Source organism: Panthera leo, chromosome D4 (assembly GCF_018350215.1).
Source record: "Panthera leo isolate Ple1 chromosome D4, P.leo_Ple1_pat1.1, whole genome shotgun sequence".
In the NCBI taxonomy this organism is placed as follows: Eukaryota; Metazoa; Chordata; class Mammalia; order Carnivora; family Felidae; genus Panthera; species Panthera leo.
The window spans coordinates 35,207,643-35,234,563 of NC_056691.1; the positions used below are offsets into that span (position 1 = coordinate 35,207,643).

The window sequence follows — 26,921 nt, forward strand, 5'->3', positions numbered from 1 at the left end:
TTTCAGAATTGACATCAGGAGGGTGGAAACAGGAGACCCCATTAAAGAGGAATCTGAAGAAAAAAATGCAGAATATACAGCCTAGGAGACAATGATACCTGTGGTTCTTCTGGTATTTTGATTCAGTGGACGATTAGGGTGTGGGTTTAGAGTTATAAATCTGGGAATATTAAAGCCATGGGTGTCCACATGATCACCCAAGCAGAATATAGAAGAAGAATAAAAAGGGCGAAGAATGGACTTGAAAACCATAATCTAAGTGGAAGATAAGTACAGAGAAGTGTGTGTAAGAGAACATTACTGCTACTCTTCACAATATTTATTTTTAAAGTGAAATGTTCACATAAGAAATTAGACTTGTTTCTTTCATTTTGTTTTTCTAAGATAAATATGCAACCTACTTAATGCATCACAGAAGTCATATAAAGGAGAATTGCAGATGGCTATGGTAATGAAATATAAGTAACTTTCACAGATTTGGCGAATATGTTCATACTGTGAATAATTACACAATGATGTAATTTTTGTTAAAAATGCAGTAGTATTTACAAAATGTCAGTGAGGGATAAAAGATACCATTTAGTTTGGCAATTTGAGTATTCTGAACTTGAAACAAATATCAATATTCAAATTCAGGGAGGCTGGGTGGCTCAGTCAGTTAAGCATCCTACTTGGGCTCAGGTCATGATCTCACGGTGCATGAGTTTGAGCCTCACGTCAGGTTCCTCACTGACAGTGTGGAGCTTACTTGGGATTCTTTCTGTCTCCCTCCCTCTCTCTCTCTGCCTCTCTCTCTCTGTCTCCCAAAATAAATAAATAAATAAATAAATAAATAAATAAATAAATAAATAAATAAACTTTCAAAAATATTCAAATTCACACAGTGTGTATTACTTATGCTATAATTTTCTACAAAATGAGAAGTGGAACAACGCAAGTGAGCATCATATGTGCTTCATCCATTTAAACAGGTCAGATGATGTTATTAATACTCATGAAAGCACATTTCTGTGTATTTAACCTTCAACGCTCTACTCAAATTTCAGTCTCTGGGGACTTTACATACTTATCAAATAGGAATTATCTTCACTCTCCCAAACTCTTTTATTTAAACAGAAAAGTTGCATATATTGAATACACACACACAAGCACACATACATACATACATACACTTTAAAAAAATACAAATACAAGTGCAGGATTTTACCCAAATTCTGTTTTGTTATCTATATAGATAGGTGTTTTACACAAATGTAGGATTTTAATCTAATTCCATTTTGTAACCTGGTTTTTAATGTCTGAGATACATGGTATTTTTTCATTACTTTATTCTTGTAAAATCTTATAATGATTTAACTTTCAATGTTGAGTCATATTTTTTCTGATTATAGTAAAAACAGCCACTATGAAAACATCACAAAAATAAAGTTAAAAGTAAAAATAATCATAGGTAACTTTCTGTCTTTTCTGCATAAACACACAAATGCTATTTTAAGACATTTTGAACTTTTATAAATTTAAAAATATACCTGTTCTTTCTTTCATGTCATAAGCATTCTTTTAAATCATTTGAACCGTTCTATAGAATTTCACTCTTTGAACAAAAATATATTTTGTAAGTTCAATACAAGTAAGTATTTGGGTTGTTTATCATTTGTATTGCTGTAAAACAGACTATGAAATACATCCCTAGCTCATATCTTTTCAAGTATCTTAATTTTTTTTCTTACATTGTCACTAGATACAGAATTGCTGTGACAAAATATACACTAAGTAGACTAAGTACTTATTCCATGCTCCTTACATCTTTTTTTAGTCCTTGTCCTAGTAGTCTTAATTAGCTTATCTCCTTTATCAATATTTAAATCTGTTGAAGGCAGAAATTATATGTGAACAAAAATAACATGTGTGTTGGCCTCGTATGTAAGTCTTCCAAAGTTAAAAAATTGAGTTGTGTTATATTTGTCTTCCATTCCTTAGATCTAGAGCCCATTAATCTATTCAGCCCACAAAAGTTTCATATTAAGGTCCCTAGGTGATGCATACATTCTGGCTTACGAATTCATGAAGGTACATACTCTGAGAATCATAATTAGAACACAGGTATGTCTGACCCTTACTTCTGATCTCCTGCAATTTAGAAGCCAGAAGTCAAGGAGTCTTTTGAGTTACTGGATTATCTGCTTGCTCTAAATGCATGACTTTGGAAGTGACAAAATCTGGGGTCCTCAAGGCTAACTCAGCCTTCATGTGCCAGTCATCAGAAGGCTATAGAACAATGTGTCAATCTGAAATGCTTAATGATAACTTTATTCCCACACTGGTCACTTATAGAAATAGCCTACCCTCCTTAATCCTCAAACATTCTATTAAATTGCATCTTTCATTCTATTTATAGTTCAGGCATTTTGACACCCAGTTCAGAAATAAACTTATTCATAGTTACCTGTTTCATCACTTAAAGAGGAAAAAAAAAATATATATATATGCATTGACTTTAAAGTACTATTTTTACAGTGATAACATTTTGAAAAAATGCAGTACTCTTGTATTTTGAGAGGGTAAAAATCTTTCTGGAGTTATCTTATGAGCTCTGTGCTTAAGAGTCAGAAAGATGCACACTTTATGCCTTGGCAACTGTACTTACCTGGAGCAAAGCCCATCACTTCCTTCAATGCTGGTGCCAACATGCTTGTCAGTCAGACATCTTTAACTGGAGTACCACTGGCCAGGAACCGCTTGCTTTTTACTCCTACCTGGAACAAAATACAGTGTCAGTCATTTTTTTTTTTTTATGTTCATTCAAGCACATTAAGATATTCATTATGTTATCTTTCCCTGTCACATTAGACACCCATTTATTGGAATGTTCAACACAAAGGAGAGAAGCATAAACTCTTCCCCTCTATCATTTGTACCGCAATGATTAATATAGCACCTGTTTAAGTCAAAGGGACCGTCTGTATTTTATCTCCTAAAAAATGTTCTTTGTAAAAGATTATTATTTTAGTGCCATCATTCCTATCCATTTGGTTTAAGTAATTGATGTGTTAATTTAGGAAGCCATTTTTATATATTGTCCTTGGAGATGGTAAATCAGAATACTTTAAACCCAGGAAATATGTTGAAAATATTGTTTTCTGGATTTTTTTTAACACCATGAGAAGGAATCCCAGTAGGAAACAATTTAGGAATGCAATAGTTTTTCAACTTGTGAGACATTGATGAAGAACACAGATGCTTTCTCAAATGTACCAGAGTGTTGCTACTACAGAACATTCAATAAAAATAGACATTTTGACCAGATGATGAAATCACAGACTAAAAAAAAAAAAAAAAAAAAAAAAAAAAAAAAAAGCCCTCAGAGCTGGGCTGCCTGTGTATGAATGCAATGTCCTCTGTATGAATGGGATGTTGGGTTATTCTGGTCCTTTACTTGTCACAGTTGGGGCCACGTGACCTTCAGCAGTCTCTCCAGTCTGCTGCACAATTGGGTGGTTTCAGGAAACAGAAGAAATCAACAATGTTCCCATCTTGTTCCAGTTTGTCCAGCCAGCACTTGTTTTGCCTCTGCCTTCGTCTCCTTCCCCAGCACTTGGAATCTGACTCAGGATTGAATCTCATGGTGGAGATCCTGTTATCTGCTGACCTTCCTCCTGATGCTTGCTGCCTGACTAATCCCCTGAGCCAGGCTGATATACCCTACTGTCTGATCTACCTGCCAGGGTAACCTATTTATTATTACCTCTTGTTGGACCTACTTTGCACTGATAACTTGTTTGAATCTCACCACCCTCTCTGAATGAATAATGTGGCTCCATGTGCTTCAACACAAGAAGTGAAATCAGCTTCCCCAAACCCTAAACTCCTTGGTGTCAAGTTACAAACTACCTATTTTGTCCCATGTTGCTATTGATTTAAGAGCGGGTAACATAAAAGGTGAGAGACAGAGTCATTTCATTTTCTTAATAGAATTCAGATCTTAAGAGAGAATATTGTTCATACTTTGCAGCCTTTTAAAAAATTCAAATTTTTCTTATCTCACACTGAAATCCATTTTATTCCCTTTGTTTCTTCTGCTCGTTGCACAATAAACTTTCATTAGCTCTCATTTAGATAATAACAATAACTTCTTAAATGTTGATCTAGTGCCAACTGAAAACAGATGGCACTTTCAATTAGAATAATTTGAAGAGAGTTTAATAAAGAACCTATTACAAAACTGTGGGCTCCACAGAGAGGGAAACCACAGAGAGGATGGAACAAAGTTGTTATCACCCTTCGGCTGGCAGAGATGAGGACAGGGGGTAGCTACTGCCTCTAGGAGCCCGATGTATAGCGAGAGCCTCCTGGGTAGAAACACTGATCTTTAATTGGAAGTCCTGTGTGGAACAGGATGGCAGGATGGGAGGGAGCCCTGTCATCTTGCATTCTCTCATCTTCTCTCCAGTTTCCTACCTACACTACCTATGGGACAAATCACACTGGACTCTCAAGGTCATTGAGCCTCTTGTTGAACCCCATCTGAACTAGTTTCCAGTGTTAGTAGGATGGAGAAGGGTAAAGAGTGAATCTGAAAGGAGAATGGAAGAGGTTCAGCAAACACTTACTCATACTCCAGATCATGGACTTTGGAATTAGATACAGGTTTGATTCCTAGCTTTACTTACTTGTGTAACTAGATAAATTTTTATAATTCTTGGTATCATCATCTGTGTAATTCAGATAACATACTTCAGAGTTTCATTGTTAGAATTAATGGCATAACATACCTAATACAAGTATATCTAGTAAGTAGTTAGTATTAGACACAGTGGCAGTAATTCCTCTCAAAATGTGTTGAAATCAAACACAAACACACTCTAGCCACACGACACTCTTCAGCACTCATAATGGACGGTGTATTTCCAGACCTTTCACAAGTGCTATTCCTTCCCCCTCTCCATCCCAACTTGTTTGCCTAGAGAATCCCTACTCATGTTTTAAAATCCATGAAATGGTCTGAAGGTTCTCTTCCGTTTCAAAGGACATCATTCTCTTTTTGTCTTTCCATGGCACATATCACTCTGCAAAGTAATTAGACTATGCCATCTTCCTATTTGACTAGGAGTTCCTTAAAGGAAAGGTTATGCCTGAGAGATTTGTTTCCTCAGAAAGTGGTTCATTCTCAGGTTCTTAGTAGATATTCAATAAACATTAAGTGAATAAATGTGAATTACTAGAGTAAGTCTATGACAATGAAAGGAAAAGGTTTCTTAACTTCTTTCCTCTTTGCCCAAAGGGCAAATCAATCTGTAACTTGGTAGGTGGTGGGGAGTAAGATTATCATGGAAAGTCAAGACAACTGAAGAAGAGGTCCCAAAGGAAACTCAGTGAAAAGGCAAGTTGAACTGTCAACACTTCCTCTATGACTAACCCAACACTTTTCCCCTGAAATTTAAAATACATATATTGGGGTACCCGGCTGAGCATCTGACTCTTGATTTTGGTTTGGACCATGATCTTGCGGTTCATGGTTTCGAGCCCCACGTCAAGCTCTGCACTGTGCAGAGCCTGCCTAGTCTCTCTCTCTCCTTCTCTGTCTGCCCCTCCCCCCATGTAAGCTTGCTCTCTCTCTTTCTCTCTCTCTTTCTCAAAATAAATGAATAAATAAACGTAAAAATATAAAATACACATTTTTTCTGTTTTGTGAACTGGTAAGAAATTTGCATGAATCTAAGCATCATAAAATGGCATATAGGACTAAACCTTTCTCTCACCCTTGCCTCCTTCCTCTTCTTATGTCACCTTCAACAAGATCACCTTTATTGGCAACTGTGGATCCCTGCAAAAATTCCTTATACAAATACAAGAAATCTTGTATATTATTCGGCTCCCCACCCCCACTTAAAAAAAAAAAAGACTGCATTCTTCACCCACCATTATGGGCCTTGCCTTTCCCCCTTCCATACATAAAGTAACTAGCAGGCTTTTTATATTAGGAAATAAACAACACCTCCTGTGTAGCCTTCATATCTATTATTCTGAATCACCTAAAGTTATTTAATTATACCCCAAGATATTTATCTTTCAAAACTTGTATCATTCTTGAGATTTAAAAAAAAGTGTTAATTTCTATCTAAGAGGTACATCTGTAGGATACTTTCCTCTGAGAGTGGAGAAGCCAAAGGCAAATGCATTTGTAATTTTCAAATATGTTGCCAATTTTCCCTCCTTGAAAATCAAACCAATTAATGCTACCACCACCAACTTCTACTTGGTTGGGCAGACTTCTAGATTCTCGAAAATCTGATAATGAACATTTTTATCTCTGTCATTTAAATGAACATTTGAAAAATTATGATGTAGGTTCAATATCTCCTTATGTCAATTAAGGGATATTATGTATCTTTTTGTGTGAAACTTCTATTACTATTTTTTGCAGTTTTTAAATTTCAAGTACAATTTAACACATTCTTTCTCATTCTATGTACTTTCAAAATGAAGCAAAGTCATTAACGACATCAGCAAAATTCCTCTAAGTTAAGGTTTTTAAAAGCCTGTGTTCCCAAGCTCCTTGCAATCTTATGCTGGAAAGCAAATCCCCGCAAAGAGGTCCCACAGCGCTCTCTGGTGGCCGTCTGCTCCATCGCATCTTCCCTGCATTAACTCTTGGGGCAGAAACTATAGGTAGATACTGCTTGTTATCAAACTCTTCCTTAACCTCTAAACCTAGTCCCAGTCTCCTCACCCTGGAGACTATATGGAACCGCACCCAGCCTGAAAACGAGGAGACATTAGAGCTACGTTAGCCCTCAAAGAACGAGGTTTGTGTCTGCATATTTGTGGGTGTCCTAATAGGCAAGATTCATTTTTTTTCCTAGGCGCCACCCCCCACCCCCACTCCACCCCCACCGCCACTCAGATGTTGTAAAAATGGCCCTAGAGTATCTTGTCTTGTCTTGGGCTGAAGTACAAGGCTTGTTCCAGGAAGTCAGGCTCTGCTTCACCCATCTCTGTACATCAGTGTGTTCAAAAGACCTATCATCATTTTTTAGAATTCCAAGGAGTCAAAATAGCACAAAGTCAGCTCAGTCAGAAGCTTGAAATTCCTTCCTTCCACAAGTATTTCAAGTACTATATGCACTGTTCTAGGTGCTTGTGATTATTTTCAGTGAACAAAATATACAAAAAAAAAAAAAAAAAGTCTGTCCTCTTTGGAGCATATCTTCTAGTTCACGGAATTCAGGAAGAGGGTAATTAAGTAATATCCTTATATTGCGAGATATGGGTCTGTGAGATTATGTGGGGCAGAAGAGTGCATGTTTCTCTTTAAATTAGAGAGGAAAATAAAGGGTAGGCCTCTTTGAATAAGGATGTGAGGGTGTGGAAACCATGTGGTTCTTAAGACAAGAAATCATCTAGAATATGGCAATAGTTTTGTTTTGTTTTGTTTTTAAATTTATTGATTTATTTTGAGAGGCCGGGGGGAGAGAGAATCCCAAGTAGTTTCCATGCTGTCGGTGCAGAGGCCGATGCGGAGCTTGATAACATGAACAGTGAGATCCTGACCTGAGCTGGAACCAAGAGTTGGACACTGAACCGGCTGAGCCCCCTAGGAGTCCCTGGAACGTGGCAGTAGTCTTATGCCCATAGCCCTGCAGTGGACATCTGAAAGATGCCCTTTCAGGATTAATAAATCTTTTCACCCAGCTGATGGGAGTGCTGCCAACTGCCACTTCTAATCCCACCTGGAAATTGCCCCAGGCTGGCCATGTTGCCTCACCAGCCCCTCGCTCAAATGCAGCCTGCATCCAGTTACAGACACTAAGCATGAAGGCCTGGCCTACAGCCACCATGCAGGACAGCTCCCTGTGTTGTTGAAAGAAACCTTAGTTGAGGCTACATTGCAGCCCATCTGCCATTTGCTCACTCCTTGTTCCTTCCCTTCTGTTTCACACAAGTGGATCCCAGAACACTGCCTATAAACTTTCTGCAGGCTGACCTCTGCCTCCTTCTGCTCCTACCCAGAACGGCAAGGTGACCACTGTGCAGCTCATAACCTGATACAGCATCCGGTCTTTTTCACAAATATCTGTTGACTACCTACTAGATGCTAGTACTAATTTTGATGTTTAGAACACAGTAGTGAAAAAATGCAATTTGTTCATATGTAGATCATAGCAGAGAAGACAAACATAAAATACATAATAAATAACATAGCAATAACTGCTAAGGAGAAAAAGTGGCAAAAGGGTGGAAGAAATGTCTGGAAAAGGTTACAGTTTTACACGTGAGAGTGAAGTAAATCCTCACTAAAGCAACATTTGAGTAAAGACCTGAAGGCAATAAGGTGTCAGCCCTGGGGGCAACTGGCAGGAAAAAGTTCCAGGCAAAGGCAACTTGAACAACAAAGTCTAAGGTGAGTATTTTTGGTGTTGTTGTTGATGTTGTTTCAGAAAAACAGCAGGACACCGAGTTAATTTGGAGTGAGCTGAATGAGAGAGAGAGAGAGAGAGCACATGCACGTGAGGGAGCCTAGTAGAAGAGCTCAGAGAATAATAAATCTGAGAGTAATCATCTAAAAGTTACTGTAGAAATAAGACACCAGCTTTTATTCCTAATGAGATGGAAAGACAATGGGGGATTGGGGGTAGATGACAGATAGAACCATTCTGGCTGACTTTTGAAAAGTAACTGAAGGGTGTTAAAGTCAGGAGCAGAGAAAGGAGACTATTGTATCAAACTAGGGAAGGCATGAATATGGCTTAGACTAGGGCAGAAGCTGTGGAGGTGGAAAGAAATGGTTAGAATATTGTATTTTTACAGGTAGAAAAGTTAGGATTTGCAAACAGATTCCACGTGGGGTGTTAGTGAGAGAGATAAAGCATAGCCCCATGGTTTTATTTTTATTTTATTTTTTTATTATGTTTTAAAATATTTATTTATTTTTGGGAGAGAGACAGAGTGCAAGTGGAGAAGGGGCAGACAGAAAGGGAGACACAGAATCTGAAGCAGGCTGCAGGCTCTGAGCTGTCAGCTCAGAGCCCGATGCATGGCTCTGACTCATGAACTGCAAGATCATGACTTGAGCCAAAGTCAGACGGTCAACTGACTGAGCCACCCAAGTGTCCCATAGCCCTATGGTTTTATATCTGAGCAAAAGGAAAAGTAGAGTTGGCATTAACTCAGAGAAAAAGGACCACCAAAGCTTAGGGGGAGTTATCAAAAGATCCATTGTGGAAATGTGAGTTTTAGGATGCCCATTAGGCAATGAAATGAAGATATCAAATAGGGATCTGGGTATCTGAGATCCAGGGGGAAGATTGTGGCTGGAAATATCACTTTGGAAGTCATTAGAATATGGGTAGTATTAAAAAGCCCTGAGAGCAGATGACGTCACTGAAGGAGAAAGTCTGTTTGGAAGGTTAAGAGGTCCAAGGACTGAAGGCTGGCAGATGAAGAGGAGAGAGCAAAAAAGAATGAAAAGGAACAGCTACTGCAGTATGCAGGGAAACCAGAAGTCAAGAAGAAACAGTCCTTTGAAGAGGAGAGAATGTTCAACTGTGTCAACTGCCCCTGCTGAGTCGAGGAAGAGGAAGAGCAAGAAGTACGCAGTGTATTTGCAAAATGTAGAAATTGATGACTAAGACGAGATTTGTCTCAGTGAAATGATCCGGGAGGGTGCTAGAATGGAGAGGAACCAAGACCTATGTAAAGGGGAGACACCAGAGAATGTGTAATATTTTCATGTACAGGTTTATTAAAACTGACTAGATTTCTATTAGAAAGCAAGCCTTAATTTTAGAAAGGTCATGGTGAAAGGACATGGTCTATATAGGACTTCAAAAAAATAAGTTGAAAATCAATAATAAAGAGATACAAAATTAACCTATTTATCTGGTAACTTAAAAACGCATTTAATAACCCAAGAAATATTAGTTTAAATGTAGAATAATATGTTCTGAATGTAACAGAACTTCTTCATATTAAAACTTGAGAAGCCCTGAGGACCCTTACCCTCTCTGTCATGCTCCACTTCCACAGGCTGAGGACTGCTTCTAGCAACGTATGCAAAATAATTGGCCATGCAAACAAAATCACCATCTTGTACCCTATTTCTAAGATAATTTGACTATTTGCTCATCTTCCCCACTGCACTGTGGGAGGTTTAAACATAAGCATTTATCTTGGTAATCTTTAGCACTTGCCAAAATACCTAACAAGTGGGTGGTGCTCAATGCAGGCTTATTTAATGAATGGATGAGATGAATTTTTGAACAATTAATGGTCTTACACATTGATAAGTATAACTGAGGGATGTACAAAGCTGTTAATATGGCTGAAAATACCTAGATTAATAAGTGGCATGGCAGACATCAGTTAAACTTTTGGAATTTTTTTAAAATCTGCTCTTTAAACTAGCTGCAAAAATAAATATGCACAGAGTGCAGGGTTCAGTAGCTGCTTCTCAGTCCCCCAAAAAGGATCCACTCCTGAGGACTGCCAAGACCTTTTGCCTGGCTTTTACTGAAGCACTCACCTCTCAATACACTCCTTTCTTATTGTAGGTCTCCAAGCTCCTTGTCCCCAAATCTCCCACACAAATACTGGCTTTCTAGAGTACAGTTTCAGCAGCACAGAGGCTGGGAAAGTTTACAAAATGCATAAAAACACTAACACAGTAATAGACACCTAAGCTGTAAAGTCACAAGTATTGTTTTCTCCTTAACCCATGCCTGAAATATCGTAAGAAAGTTTTCACAATAAAATTAGAAGTAAAAAATCATACAAGTTTCACTGCAACACAAAATATATTTTAACTGAAGCAAAATGTTCTGTGAAGCAGAATTATGAATATGTGCTGATTCATTATCATGTTTATAATGCAAATGACAGGATGAATAGTGATTATATATATTAAACTCCTGATTTTGTGAGCCTCACGTAGAATTCTATTTGCTTCTGAAAACCAAAATTGAAGATTTCTTAGTTGAAGATCCAAAAAATAAATGATTATCTTTTTATAAAAAATAATGAGCTGAAAATTTGACACTTCTCTTTAACATGTGCATCTCCGTATAGAAGAGGATTGCTCGGTATGGTGAGCAGTTCGATGATAATAATACATCATGAAGCTTTCAGTAAGGTACCTTGGGATGCAATGGTAACATTTAGGTGTCCGAATCCTTTGCTAGATATATTTGACATGTGCTCTCTGGATGACAATACAATTAAAAATACTATGACATGTAGGTAGTGAGACGGCAAGGTAGATTTTCATTCTGACTCTTGGTTCTAAAGACTAAAATCCTTAAAGTTAGCAATGTTGTGAATATCTCATCTTCCAAAAGCTTTTTCTTCCCTTAACATTTGTGAAACTAGATAAGTTAACTTTGCACATAAAGATATTTGCATAATGTGACTATCAAGGCTGTTTTATTAAAATGTCTACTTCTCAGAGTGAATATCTCTCCACAGAAAACACATCAAGAAAGGCAGCAACAACGGAGCCTCCTTACTCTGGAAGGAATCTATGTTTCTTTGTTGGAGGAACAGCGTGCTTGCAAAAGAGCACATTTTTTTTTTAATTCTCGACTTTATCCAGAAATGTGACAGATGGAGGAAACAGGTAAAATGAAAAGAAAATTTAGAGCACAAACAATTGTGGAGATGCTTACTGATTATCCTAAAAGGAGTCATAATTTGTCAGTTTGGTGTCTTCCTCATCATTTAAGACCCTGCTGAAAGTCATCAGCTATCCTCAAAGTTAGTTGTTCCATTTACTTATAAATTGCACTGTGATTCTCTATCAATACCACTCTCATTGTATTTTAATTTAAAAAAAAAAAGTCACCTCTTTCCCTCATTTGATCAAGATATTCCAAGAAGGATATGTGTCCCTTATTACTGCCACTCTTTTCTCCTCAAACCTGCCATCATCCCAGTCCATCTCTAGTGCCTAGTATCATGCCTGGAAAACAGGTCATTTGAGTGTTCAGTGAAAAAAAAATGACTGAAGAAAACACACAACAAATGTAAGAGATAAAGGCAACTAAAAGTAAAATTAAGCTTGATCAAATACCACTGCACTTTTAGCTTCTCTTTTTCTGTGATTGGTTCATCTAATACTCTCCTATATCCATATATCTTACAAAGGTGAAAATTTAAAGGTTAACATGCAATATTTAGCAAAACATTTTAAGAAGTCTATTCAAGCAATTGCAGTACCTTCAGGAACACTGTTCTAAGAGTAAGGCAAGTATTATCAGTCTAACAACGACAACAAATTTGGCAGTATCCTAAAACATGATCGTAGCAGTAGGTACAAAGGAAAAGACCGAAAAGATATATTACAATAAGAGGATAATTACATAAAACAAGAGGCCAGTCACAAGTATAAAGGCTATTTGAAGTGAAAATAATACACTCAGTAGCAGAGTTACATAAGTAAAACAATTCTTACGTGCAGCAAACGACACTAGCATTGATACGATGGCAGGATGGTGAAGCTAAGACTTCTGGGGTAGAGTAAAGGATCACCAATGTGAGAAAGCAAGATGTTTCACAAGGGAAATTTTAAGTCAGATAAAGTCCAACCACAAGAGAAACATAATCAATGATTCTCATAGGTTTAATTTTCCTGTCACGGATCTATGCAAAAATTTTCATGTTTGATTCATATTTACGACTTTCCTATTCTTCATACTTTAGCAAATGGTAGTTACTTCTAAACCTTTCTAAGAGATTTTTAAGATTGACAATATATTTAGAGTGAAAAAACTGTCCCGGTAGGAGGACCCTTAAAAAATTATTTCTTGATGAAATCTATAGGTTTTCAGAATTCTATCTTTAAGTTGATTTTACTAAGAAGTAACGATTTAGTGATTTATGCAATCACCCCTATTTCCTTACCTCAGTGTCCATGTGCACATTTCTCCTTTCAAACATCTCCAGATGGGTGTTGACTATACCTTTGTCTAGGGGACTTCTACTCTCATCATTAAGGGAAGGGTCACATGACCTAGGCTGACCCAATTACCGCATATCCAGCCCCCTAGTCACATTCAGAGGTGGGCATGTTCTAAGTCTACACTTCTGATGAAAACTCTGAGAAAAAGATACTTTGTCATTCTCAATTAATGAGAACTTGGAAACACGTAGCCCTAAGTCTTGTCCCATCTTGAGATGAGGTGATTTTATATTAATGACAATACACTGAAGAGCAAATTAACACAAAGAAAATGGGATACTTGGTGACCCCATTTAATACCTGGACCATGGCTGTTCTGGAACAATCATCACAAAACATTTTAGTTTAACTAATACATTTCCCTTTTCTGTGTAAGCCAGTAAATTCACCTTTTGGTTTCTTGTGATCATTTCCTAATTTTGTCTCTTCACATACATAATAAGGTCTCTCTCATTTGTAACTTACAGCCCAGCTTATCTGTTATCACTCACACCTTATGAATAACTTTAGGTTTTCTTGGCCTTAACTTGTCTTCTGTCCTAGTTGACGCTCTGGCCGTTCTGTGAGCTGTGGCAGACTTCATGCTGACCTGGCCTAACAGTGATTTATCATGAACTCATACCACATACCTCTCATCTTCTCCCTGTGACTTCCATGTTGACATCTAGATGGGAAGGCTGTGAAACCCTTTTTAGCAAACACACATATTTAAGCCAGAACTGTGGGGTTTTAATTTCCCAAGAGGTAAAGCTTTGACAACAGTCTATGGCAGCTGGTAGAAAAATTATTTACCCTTTCCTTCCCTGGACAAACTTCCTTTAAACGGTTTTATTTGGCACCCAACGAAAAACAAAACAAAACAAATGAACAACAACAAAAAAAAAAAAAAAAGAAAAAGAAAAAGAAAAAGAAAACACTGAGTATGAAATAATCTATTGAAGCTCTGGCTCAATAATGCACCTTTTTATTATATTTCCCCATTCTTTATTCTATTTTTCCTTTATTCCTATTATACAGGGATGTCCCTAATAACACTAGTAGCACATAATATTTTGTTCTGATTAAGGCAGTTGGAACCATGCATGACACTGGAAAGCAAGATGAGAAAGGATTTGGAAGTGGGATTACTCACTGGTCTCATATAAGAGATTCCATTTTTGCTGGTAATAGGGTGGCGATAATCCACAGAATGCAAATGTATCCCAACTACTAAGGCTTTTTACCTGTGGTTAGTAAGAATCAAACTGAGGAAGAAGGTGAAATACTAGCTATTTATGGCCCTTAATGGTACAGAGACAATGATAACTGTGGAGAGATCTAGCTTTTGTTAACTGAATTAGAAGCCTTAAAAGAGAGAAAGAAGAAAAAATTGAGTGACAGACCCCGGGCAACCAATCTCAACCCAAAGCAAGCTGTAAAAGCCTGAGGGTGGGTCCCTAAAGCAGTTTTTGAAGATATTCTTATCTCCCAGAATTAAAAGGCAAACTACACTGAAAATCAAACCCAGGATTTAATTGTGAAATTAATCCTATTTCACACTGGAGCTATGAAGAACACTGTAGCCTTGGTTGATCTATAATGAAGGCCTGGTCATTCCACAAAACACTATGGGAAACCAAGTCTTACAAGGGTACATTTGAGTGGATGAGCCTTTAAATTCTGAACTCCTAAATTCCTTGGAATCCTCTTAGCCAGAAAAAAAGCAGCACCTTCAAACTCTTAGAGAAAAGTTATACCTCTGCTTGCTTGGGAATGTACAAAGACATTACTTGTAATAGGTCCCTTAAAAGATAATATTATTTTCTCAAAGATCCCACTCTGCAACCCTTTTTGTCCCCACAGGGCAATAACCATGGTGAGATCTTAGCACAGCCTGACTGGAGAAGTACAGTCTCTGCTTCAGAGGGAAATAGCTTACACACTGTAGAAACAGCAGGATCTACCATTCCACAGAGCAGGAACCAAGATTCAGCGTGTTTAAATCTGCTGTGGTAATTAGACCAAGGTGGGGTTCCGAATTAGGCTGGGAATGAGGAGAATTTGACATAGAACCTATTGATGATTTGGATCCCATGTTTGGATAGGAATATCTGGCCCTAGAACAAATGTGCGAGTTGGAATAACTCGTTGAAGATTACATATAATCATGGCCTGCATTAAATAAACTAGAGATTTGCAGGCGTTTTTTTGTTTGTTTGTTTTTTGTTTTTTTGTGTGTGTTTTTTTTTTTTTGCAAAGTATTAAAGAAATCTAGAAGTTTAGAATGGTAGGAAAATTTGAATGGATTTACTAGGTAAGGTTTGAAAACTAACCACCTGCATTTATGTCCCTAGGAGAGCCCAGAAGACTCAGTATGATTTAAGCAGTGAAGGGTACATTGGTAAAAAGGGAAAGGGTAACACTGGGAAACTCAAAGGTGCTATGTTCTGTAGTACAGGTTGAAGATGAACTAACAGGCTCTGCAGTTTCACAGAGGATGATGGGACTCCATATTAGAATCCAGGTAACCATCAGGAATAGTTACAATGGAAGCAAGGTAGATATAAAATGATATAAACGCTAGGGGCGCCTGGGTGGCGCAGTCGGTTAAGCGTCCGACTTCAGCCAGGTCACGATCTCGCGGTCCGTGAGTTCGAGCCCCACGTCAGGCTCTGGGCTGATGGCTCGGAGCCTGGAGCCTGTTTCCGATTCTGTGTCTCCCTCTCTCTGCCCCTCCCCCCCTTCATGCTCTGTCTCTCTCTGTCCCAAAAAAAAATAAAAAAAAATAAAAAAAAAAATGATATAAACGCTACAGTGCATAGTAATGCTGGATTGACAATCACAGAGCCTTCATCCACAGGTTCTTTTGGCAATGACTGGTAGATCAGTGTTCCTAGTGACAAGACTTACATGTGACTGAGAAGGCGATAAGGGAGACTGAGCAGAAGGATGACATCAGTCTGCTATGGAAAATTGTTGTTTCTCAACTATTTTCTACAACCAAATCAAATCATAGACTTCAGAGTCCACCGATTGAATGAGAGGCTTGCCTCCTATTGAGGAAGTATCCTTCAGTATCACTGCAGATATATAACAAACATTTTCCCTTCCCCAAATAATGCTAGGGATGTTTGCCAGGGTAACTTTTCACTGCCAAGTGGCAGATATAGAGTCTTCTGACTTGTTGACACAGGATCTAACCCTGAAAATAAAGCACTGAGATACTCTCATGGACCTGTGGTTAGAGGGAGGGCTCACGGAGACCAGGGGAAAAATTAAGTTTGTTCCAAGTTCATCGCACAGCGTTCCTCATATGTTTGCATTTCTGACAGTTATTTCCCTGGGAATTGCACCTGAAAACTTCATAGATCCATACATAACAATGATACAGTTAGCAACTAGAGGAGCCCTCACATTGGCTCCCAAATCTGGGGTAAGGGACATTATAGTGGAAAGGAAAAAGTGGCGGACCCTGAGAAGTCCCCGCCTTTGTTTTAACCAACATAGTTAGTCATATGCAGCAATGATTTACAGAAATTAGTGCTACCAAACATCTGAATCCTTAATCCTTAATCCATAAGGGGCTGTTTTTAATAAAACCCTGAGGCATTCCTGCAACTATCACTGAGCCTCAGTTGCCTCACCAGAACAGTCCAGATAAGCCCCAGGATTCCCTCTATAGTGAGAATTCCATTAAGATAAAGACAGAGGCATTTCTAAATCTATCCTTTCATTTATTTATGCATTTGTTTTTCATTTAGCATTTATTGAATTAGAGGTATAGGATGTTAAGATGAGTAAGATAAGATCATTTCTCTTAAAACTCACATCAAGTAGAAAAGTAAATATATTATAGCATGATGTGGGGGGATGAGCTAAATGGATAAGGAGCATTAAGGAGGACAGTTGTTGGGATGAGCACTGGGTGTTATATGTAAGTAATGAATCACTAAAGTCTGAAACCATTGCTACACTATATGTTAACTAGTTGGATTTAAATAAAATTTAAAAACATAAAATAAAAACAAGAAAAAAAGTATATAGCATGATGTGATAAGGGCAATGCAGAGCTGTGTAGAATAGAATAATGTGATAAGAGTAATATGTATATACTATGTAAGAGACATATACACCAGGCAATATAGGAACATGTGGTACACTAAGCAACTGGGAGTTTTAACATACTAAGCAAGCAGATAGCAAATGCAGAGAGGATATTCTGGGTAGAAAAGACCAGTGCTTTCTAGTAGGAAAATTAGAAGCATCATGGTGTGTTCTAAGAACAGCAAACACTTAGGTGTTTATGGAGCATGTTTAAGCAGAGGTGAGAGCAAAGATATCAGGATAGAAAATGTTACGTTAATAACTTTGACATTAACTGATATGATTTTCATGGATTAAAATATGCACACATTTGCATGTTGTTGCCTAATATTAATATTCTTGAGGACTTGGCATGTATTTCACTGTGAAACTGTCCATGAATAGTGTAATATCAATATTGCCTTTTACCAACGTGGTCAAAACTTAGATGAAATGAGGGTCCAATATCACACATATATATGCACATATATTTACGATGTGTATATTTGAATGTCTCACAGGCAGACAGAGTCTTTCTTCCCAACTATAATTATTGCCATATTTATCATCTATTCCATATCAAAACCTACAGTTAGAAATTTTGAAACCAGAGAAGTTTGAGACACAGCAAACATGCTTTCAACAATTCCTTGTTTGAGAAATAGTAGAAAATATACTTTCTGCAACTGTGGTCTTAAATAACTGAACTTGGGAGTAAATATGATTTCCAATGTACTGTTTAAACAAAAATATTCACTCCAGCAATATATGATAAAATCAATCCTCTTCCCCAAAAGGCTTAAAATTTCTAAAAGCATTAGTAAGGATTCATTTAACAGACATTAAATGAAGCCTTCCAAATAATAGGCACTGTGCTCCATGTTGTAGGTTAAAGCATGAAAAAAATATTGTTTTTGCCCTGATGATGATTGCCTAATTGACTGGTGTAATAAATGCTATGACAGACAGCATAGGAAGTAGCAGGCGCGCAAACCTGAACACAAGCGCATGTTTTGTTAATGTGAAAATCAAGTGAGGTTAGCGTGAAAATCAACTGTGTAATATAGTGCTTGGTAAAGCTAATGACCAGTTATCAAAACATAACCATCATGAAATTTAGAAGTCAAAGTTTGTGGGCCACCTGGGTGGCTCAGTGGGCTAAGCGTCTGACTTCAGCTCAGGTCATGATCTCACGGCTTATGAATTCAAGCCCCGCATCAGGCTCTGCATTGGTGGTGTAGAGCCTGCTTGGGATTTTCTCTCTCTCTCTCTCTGCCTCTCTCTCTCTCTCTCTCTCTCTCTCTCTGCCCCTTCCCCACTTGCATTCTCTCTCTCAAAATAAATAAACTTTAAAAAATTAAACAAAAAAGAAGTCAAAGTTTGTAAAAATAAACCCAAGAACAATTACTAGTGGAAGATAGATATAGTGGTTATGACTGGTATTGCTTCTATCAGTACTTTTAAAGAATTCCATAGAAAATGTTTCAGAATTAAGAACAGTACCTTAGAAGTAGGTATAAGTAAACTTGCAGGACATCTTCCGTTTTGCTCCTGATAACAGTGGTAGCTTTTTAAAAAGTTGATGATTAAAAGGATATTTAGCTTTCTAAAACTGCAAACAAAGCAATGAGGGACCAGGCATATAAAATATGTCTCCAGTTTGTAACTGGTCAATTAATTGCGTAGAAGAAAAGCACTCCATAACTAAGGTGCATTTTAAGACACCCAAAATATGTAGGTGAGGTGATTAAAAGATAGAATAATTGAGAATAAGTGAGAAGCTAAAGGAAGTAATATTTCTAAAGTATGACCAATAAAGAATTTTATTTCCTATCCATCCAGCTTAACTCATGATACCATACTAAATAAGTACTCTATTATAAAAGTGAACGTAGGCTAAGCATATTGGCTCTTGTACCCATTTGTTCTCTTTTGGTGCTCCAATTTGTTTTCAGAACACAGTCCTTTCAAATATTAGGCAACAGTTTTTAGAACACTGCCTTTATAAACTACTGCCTGTATTTCCACAATTGTCAGTTTCATCTAAAAGTTATCATTCCAACGCAAATGCATATATACATACACAGATGGGTGCAGAACCTTTGCCCTTTTTTATCCTGTGTCTTCTAGACTCCTTATTGTAAGCCTGATTTTAAAGAGATTATGGTATTCATCAATGCTCTTCTTTCAATAATCCTGACTCTTCATCTCCTGGGCTCACAATAAACTGCACCTTCTGCCCTAGGGTTGGGTGGAAGAAATTTGTGGTATTTGGCAGTAACAAAAGGAAGTGATGTACCCCTTGCAATTCTAATATGCCCACCCCCTCAGATGCCAGTGTTGATATTAATTTATGTAATGATATGTACTTTTTTCACATGTGTATGTTGTATGATATAATGTAACATGTTATTGTTCACATGTGTGTTAAAGGGAGCCAGAAAAAATTGTGCATGAACCACTGATCTAAGTTCTTTATTTTCTCTCTGCCTCAACTGTCCAGTAAGACGCCCTGTGCTGAATATAGCTCACCTCAACCCAAAGACAGTCTTGTATTTTTAACCAAAACACATTTTCCATAATTAGCTAGCTCATGTGAACTTGTGGATACATCTGCTGCCACCAGGGGTCAGACTAATAAGTGTGTAATTGAAGATGAAGGTAATTAGGTTGTATAATTAGGTTGTATAATTTTCAGCCATTCAAGTTTAATTTCATATGTTATGTTATACAGAGGTATTAAGTATGATGACTAAAAAGTGAATAGATGTGAAGCAGAGAGCTAATCTGATCTTGGTCAGCTTGCTGACAAATGTTATTAGAAAAGAAAAACACTAATATATTTCTAATAAAATGCCAAATCTTAAAGAAATCTCAGCTGCTCTAACTTCTTTCATTAACAGCCCATCTTCCCCTCTCTCTCCCTCTCCCCATCGCTCCTCCTCTCCCTCACTCACCATTTAAATGTCCCTATTACTTTGCATGCCTAGGGTGCTCTAGCGGTTACACATACTGCCATCCAACTCCACAAAGTTGAACATCTCACTGGCTAAAATTGCAACAGGTTTCCAACTTCTGCTTAAACTTACTCATTGAGAATCATGGTTGAAACCTAAGAGGTTAATAAAAATTATACACAATAGGAGAGATGTCAATATATTTGTTTTAATTTTTTAAAAATGTTTATTTATTTTTGACAGTGAGAGAGTATGAATGGGGTAAGGGCAGAGAGAGAAAGGGAGACACAGAATCCAAAGCAGCCTTCAAGCTCTGGACACAGACCCCGACGTGGGGCTTGAACTCACGAACTGTGAGATCATGACCTGAGGCAAAATCGGACCCTTAACCGACTACCCAGGGGGCGCTACCCAGGCCCCCAGAGATGTCAATATATTTTTTCAAAATGTGATACACTATAACTTGAGTAAACCAACTGAATAAGAATGTATAAATTTATGTGTTAAACCAGAAAGATAAGAATCTATCAGGGCAATAAAATAGTGGAACATTAAATCACACCTCAAAATCCTAGAGAATAGATTTCTTATTCTCTATTGCAACCAGAGAAATAAATTTAGAAGTTGTCAAGAAAACAAATCAGGCATATTTGATGTCTTTTTAAAATGCTTTTGTAAACAATTAATACTAACACTTAAACATTCCTTGTCAAATTCAGACAAATTTAAAAAGAACTTACTAGACTCCATTAAACTGAAGTGTATGCACCTAATTTTCCATTACTGCTGATTACCAAGATTTAATATTCTAGGTCTATTTGCCACTCAGTTGGCCCCTATAAGTCCCATTAACAGTAATGGGAATACTATGGGCACTGAGAAAAAAAGAAATACCTATATGTTTACATAGTTTTCTCCTTATAATTAACCTCTGTCTTCTGCCCAATTTCTTACGTTTGACATTTTAATTCTTTCAATGAAAATGATTGGATTGTGATAGAAACCAGATTGTAGTATCATTAAATAAATCAGGGCAACAGAGAGAATAGCTGCATCACAGAGATTGGCATATTTGCCAGTATAGAGTTCATTGCCATGCAAAAAAGGCAGCACAAAATATGCAATCAAGAAATTGAATTTTGATTAAGTTGAGCTGCTTGATGTTTAAACATTTTCAGAAGAAAGTAAGGAAAGAAAGTCTCTTTTGGTAATGAAACCCTGACGTCCAGATCAAGACAGACAAATCTGTTATGTTAAAGACTTAGAGTTTATATATAAGGAAATAAACTTGTGGTTTCAATTAGTTCCTAGAGGGTACTCGGCACAATCTTATCAATGTTAATTAGAAGGCTGCCAAAGCATTCATCAACCTTAATGAGTACACATGTGGGTTCATAAACATTTTGAGTTAGAATAAAATTCTTAATCTAGAAAGTATTTTGCTTTGGGTACAAATAAGCGGTGTTTCTGTTTCCATTTATATGGGCATTTCTTTCATACATTAATATATAAATGGCATATCCATGTCAGAGCTTATTTAAACTACCTTTGTTCAAGTGTGTGTGAAACTATGCCCCGAAAAGTTAATGAGGTTACAGCTAACAAATTTAAAGCTTGTTTTTCAGGGACCTGTTTCTGCCCAATCAGCTGTTGTTTCTTTTCAGGCCCCACTCACAAATGCACTAGCTGCCTCCCGAGGGGCCCAGACTGACACAAATGAAGGTCACTGATGTGGTTGCAGAGTATGAACCAGCAAGGCCTACATTCCTTCCCTGCGATAAGGAACTCAAAACCCTACCCAATTTATCTGTGTTCTCGGATCGTGCCCATCCGGATAGCACCTCTCCTGGACTTCCCAACAAGAGGGGCTGAATTTTGCCTCATTTTAATGTCTCCATCTCAAAGTAAACATGGAATATGTTGCATGCTTGCTCAATGCACATGCTCCACATTTTCTCAAAAATAGTCATGAGTTTTTCTAATCTTTTCATCAACAGCTATACAACCCAACTCCTAGGATTATAAAAACTTGCTCTAATCTCAATTGGGTGAGGAAGAATTAAGGCTTTCCCTCCTGTCTCCTTGTAGGGCTGCTTCTCAAACCCTTGCCTTGCTGCATACTCAAGGTCTCAGTGATTGGCTTTGCTACACATTGGGCATACAAACTTAAGTTCAGTTACATGTGTATGATGTGCATGGTTTCTGAAATAGAATCAGAGAGATATCTATTCTTTTCAACTAGGGACTCAAATTCAGTCTCAAAATGGGGACAAAAGCAGTAGCCAATTTAGCAGTGAATTTGGTTTGGCAGTAAAGGAATCCAGCTATCAAATATTTAATCACTACCAGGACAGAAAGGAAAGGGACAGGGCATCTTACTAGAAATATTACTGCCTCTACTTTAAAACATGTGATATATTTGAGACAGGTATGGGTCATGGGGTCAATGTTTCTCATGATTTAGAAATAGAAGCTCAAAAGGAAAGAATTGAGAAACTTCTTTCTGGGTAATTCCAAATGCTGTTTATGATGCAGAGTAAAATTTATAAGAGCTCAGCAAGGAAACAGGAAAAAGGAGAAAATTATACCTTAATCATGATTCATAATGGACCTGAGTAAATCCTCCTGATGAAGGTTAGGAGTGGCGTAAAACTTGTTTTTGGATAGAACATTATACAGCTTTATTTTAGTTTTACAGTTTATAGTTTCATTTCTTAAATCTAATCAAACTGCATAGCAAGCTAGATTATATTTACATTTCTTCAGGAAAAAGTCAGTTTTCATCTCTTGCTTATAACTTAATGTGATTGAAGTGATACTTTTTTTTTTTTTTTTTCTTTCAACGTTTTTTTTTTTTTAAATTTATTTTTGGGACAGAGAGACAGAGCATGAACGGGGGAGGGGCAGAGAGAGAGGGAGACACAGAATTGGAAACAGGCTCCAGGCTCCAGGCTCCGAGCCATCAGCCCAGAGCCTGACGCGGGGCTCGAACTCACAGACCGCGAGATCGTGACCTGGCTGAAGTTGGACGCTTAACCGACTGCGCCACCCAGGCGCCCCTTTTAAGAACATAATGAAAGACAATGAAAGCTTAGTTTGTGTAGCATAACTATGGGATTTGTATGCTTTGTGTTTAAACCAGAAGGTATAATGAAAAGGTATATTCCAAGATCTGAGTTAACTAAACCTATTTTTCACTTGAAACGTAACTAAATAGTAAGCTTTTATTTTTGTTTTCTCCTCTTTTTTGGTTATTTAAGCAAAGCTATGTTAAAGAACAAGTCTGACATTAACAAAAATCTGTAATCTTATTTTGGTTTTGGAACCTCTAAGTCAGTAATGGTCATAATGACTTATTTCAACACTATGTAAATTTAGGAGAATTTTGTGATTTGCAAAAGATCTGCCAAGTAGGCACACACGTGTGTATGCTCAGACGCAACACACTGATGGAGTCTAAATTAGTAAATTCTTTCAGATCTGGGCAGACCCTGGGAAACCGTCCTCAAAAATAGAAACAATTTTTCTGTAAATACTAGAGCCAAGCAATTAAGAATAAAATGCTGTGAAATCTCAGGTGAGGAGTAAGAGGAGTCAATTCTATTTTAAGATGGTTAGATCAGGTAGCTTTAAGAAGAGGAATAGAAGGGCGCCTGGGTAGCCCAGTCAGTTAAGCATCTGACTTCGGTTCAGGTCATGATCTTGCAGTTCAGGTCATGGGTTCGAGCCCTGCGTTGGATTCCATGCTGACAGCTCAGAGCCTGGAGCCTGCTTTCAATTCTGTGTCTCCCTTGCCCTGCCTCTCCCCTGCTCATACTCTGTCTCTTTTTCTCTCAAAAATAAGTAAACATTTAAAAATGTTTAAAGAAGGAGGCAATAGGAAATTTTTCTAAGAAGAAATAGTATTTGCATTGGACACTACATGAGAATAGAGGAAGAAACTAGTTAAGGCAGGAATAAAAATAAAATAGGTAGTCCTAGATTAGCAGAAAAGAGAGCAGCTCAGTGTTAGTTTAGAATGTGTCAGAAACAGGAAATGTTAGGGGATGCAATCAAATTTGTACATGAACCAGTTGAGAAGAACCTCATATGCTATGCTAACAAGATTCAGAGACCCTTTAGGATTTTACCGGCACAGAGAGTGGCAACATTATTCCATTGTCTGCTCTACTTTTCCTTTGACCTAACACTGGTTTCCCACGGTGGGGTTAGGATAAGTCCAGTATCTGAAAAATGGTCTACTTTGGTTGCAGGCTCTTTTGGTTAGTATTAATTGTTCCCGAGGATGACAGAGGAGGGGAAAAGATTCACACACACACACACACACACACACACACACACACCCATGAGTGCTTTAGACAGAGTTTAGAAGCAGAAAGGACAATAGGTGCTTGTATCCATTAATAGAAATAGCTAACTTACACCCGTTTACACTGTACCAAGTATTGAGCAAAGCACTTGTGTATACTGCCTCAATAAATTCTTATAAATGCTACCCTCATTTTACCGATCATAAAGAGTCCTAGAGAAGCTTAGAGACTCAAGATCAAAGATAGGAGGTAGCTATCTGGATTTGACCCCACACATCATGACTCCAAAGGCAGAGGGCTTCCCTGAATGGTAGTGGCGAGTGTAGTATGGGGAGCCAGGGTAGTTTAATATTTGAGTCGGTTTCCATAACCTGACTGCCTGGACCTGCGGATTATCTGGACACTCTTGAACTAAATGTCTCAACCACCCTTTGCCTTGGTTTTATCATTTGTAAGTTGTAGATATTAACAGTTTCTCTGAGTTGTTTTGACAATTGCATACACTACACAAAATGTTAGCCGTTGTCATCATTATCATCAGTATTATACCATTTAGGTGACAAATTGATACAGATAAAGACGCTTAGCCATTTGAACATAAGCCAGGCTTAAGTCATTCAGAGGAAGATAAAGCATGGCATTCTCTAGATCTGTAAGCCTCCTCCTGCCCTGTTTTAAAATCATCTGTATGCCCACTAATCAACAACCTCTGTACTAAGATATTAAGATAGTGCAGGGGCAGAGGTTGAGAGAGGGAAAGATAACATGCGAGACACAATTATGTATTAGAAGGTATGCCTCGTAATTCTACATGTTATATCATTGAATCCACAGTGCTCATAAAAGGTGATTATTATTCGGATGAGGAACTTGAGGTTCGCAGAGTTCAAAAGACTTTCCTAATGTCACCCAGAATTGAAAGTTATATCAGGATTTGGAACAAGTCGTGAGGGGTCTGTCTTAATGGAGTTGGTAGCTTTGGTTTATAATGTGCTTTCATTTCTGTTATCTCAAAATCACTAAGAAGGATAATTGGAAGAATGCAATAAGTTGATATGTAACTCAATATTTTTTTAGTAAGAATTATTGTAAGCACACCATGCCTGAGAAGTTAAAGAGATGGAAACCATGCTCTAAATACACTGTTTAGATATATAAATATGTAGGATATATATCCTTATATATGGAATCGTATATTAAAAAAACAAATTCAAAAATTTAGAATGTTATATTCATATTAGAGAAGCTTTTGTGAAACATTCTGATTAGAAGAAATGGTGAGGAAAATGTTCTCTAATGCTTATGGTAATGAGTATATATGTATACAGGTCTAGTGCTTTTAATATTTTTCATTAGGTAGAAGAATTCTATTTCAGAATATAAAAAGATTTAAAAGGAAAACTGCTATCTGTCTGTTAAACCATGAAGTCACAATATTGAGTATTTACTATATGCACATGTGTCACACTAGGACATTTGAAGGCCACGCTTTTGTTAACTGCCAGTGAAGCTGGATTGTGAGGGGAGCTAATTTGATTAGTGTGGGCAGCTAATTTGATTAGAAATGATATTTCTAGTAGCCTCATTCAGAAGCACAAGCCCTGAAACGTCATTTTGCACTGTCTTATTAAGTAACAAACACTGTATAGGAAATTTTGAGTATATAATAGTAAAAGATTAAAAAATAAATTGGATGAATAAAATAACACTGCCCTTGTAATTATAAGCCATCCAGATTGCCACTAGAGAGACAAAGGCAAAAAGCAAACAACAACTAGTTAAAGGATCTTGAAGAAATGGGCCAGAAAATAATATAGTCCCCAGAGAAGCAGAGAGACCTGAGAAAGGATGATTTATTTTGGTTTTGTGTTTTGAGAATTGAAAGGAGGGGCAGTCTTCCTGAGCAGATTATCAGACCTTTTCTTTCTAAATGGTAAGGATTCACCTGGGGACTTTGGCACACCTCTTCCTCTCTTGCAGGAAAGCTAGGTTACAGAAATAAAATGTGAGCACGGGGTCCATGATCTCAGCCTTGACTCGGTATGGAATTACAGAAAAAAAGGAAGGAAAGAAAACCTTGTCTCCCAACCCAGCAGTTTTATTGCTTGCAGAAAGCCGTAGTGGAGGAGGAGGAACAGATACACTTTTCCCTCACACTGCCTAGCCTTTCTACACTTAAGAATATAGTAAATACAGACAATTTATTGTTCTTTATGTATATATTTTTAAAATTTGTTTATTTTGAGAGAGAGAGAGAGAGAGAGAGAGAGAGAGACAGAGCAGGGGAGATGCAGAGAGAGAGGGAGAGAAGGAATCCCAAGCAGGCTCCATGCTGACAGAGCAGTGCCCCACATGGGGCTCCATCTCACAAACTGTGAGATCATGACCTGAGACAAAATCAAATCGGACGTTTAACCGACAAGGCCACCCGGGTGCCCCTATTGTTCTGTATTTTGATTTTAAATTCATCAATCTTGTTCTTAGTTATTCTAATGAAATCAGTTATTTCTAATGAAATCTCTTTTCATAGAGGAGGTTAATTCAAGAATCTCAGCAGTTATTATTTACGGAGGAGCTAACACTCAAAAAGTACCAACCTACAAACAGGAAATTTCTAATTGGTTCTATTTGTCATCCTGC

The 26,921-nt window shown here is 37.5% G+C and overlaps 1 long non-coding RNA gene across 2 annotated transcripts in view; it reads right to left on the reverse strand.

The window, feature by feature from the left end:
- The window catches only part of LOC122205353, a 579,915-nt gene that overhangs the window by 44,260 nt on the left and 508,734 nt on the right, over positions 1–26,921 (reverse strand). For both annotated transcript variants that reach the window (XR_006196015.1, XR_006196014.1), the window contains one exon: positions 2,648–2,756. This is a non-coding gene — a long non-coding RNA (uncharacterized LOC122205353). The remainder of the gene's footprint in view (positions 1–2,647; positions 2,757–26,921) is intronic.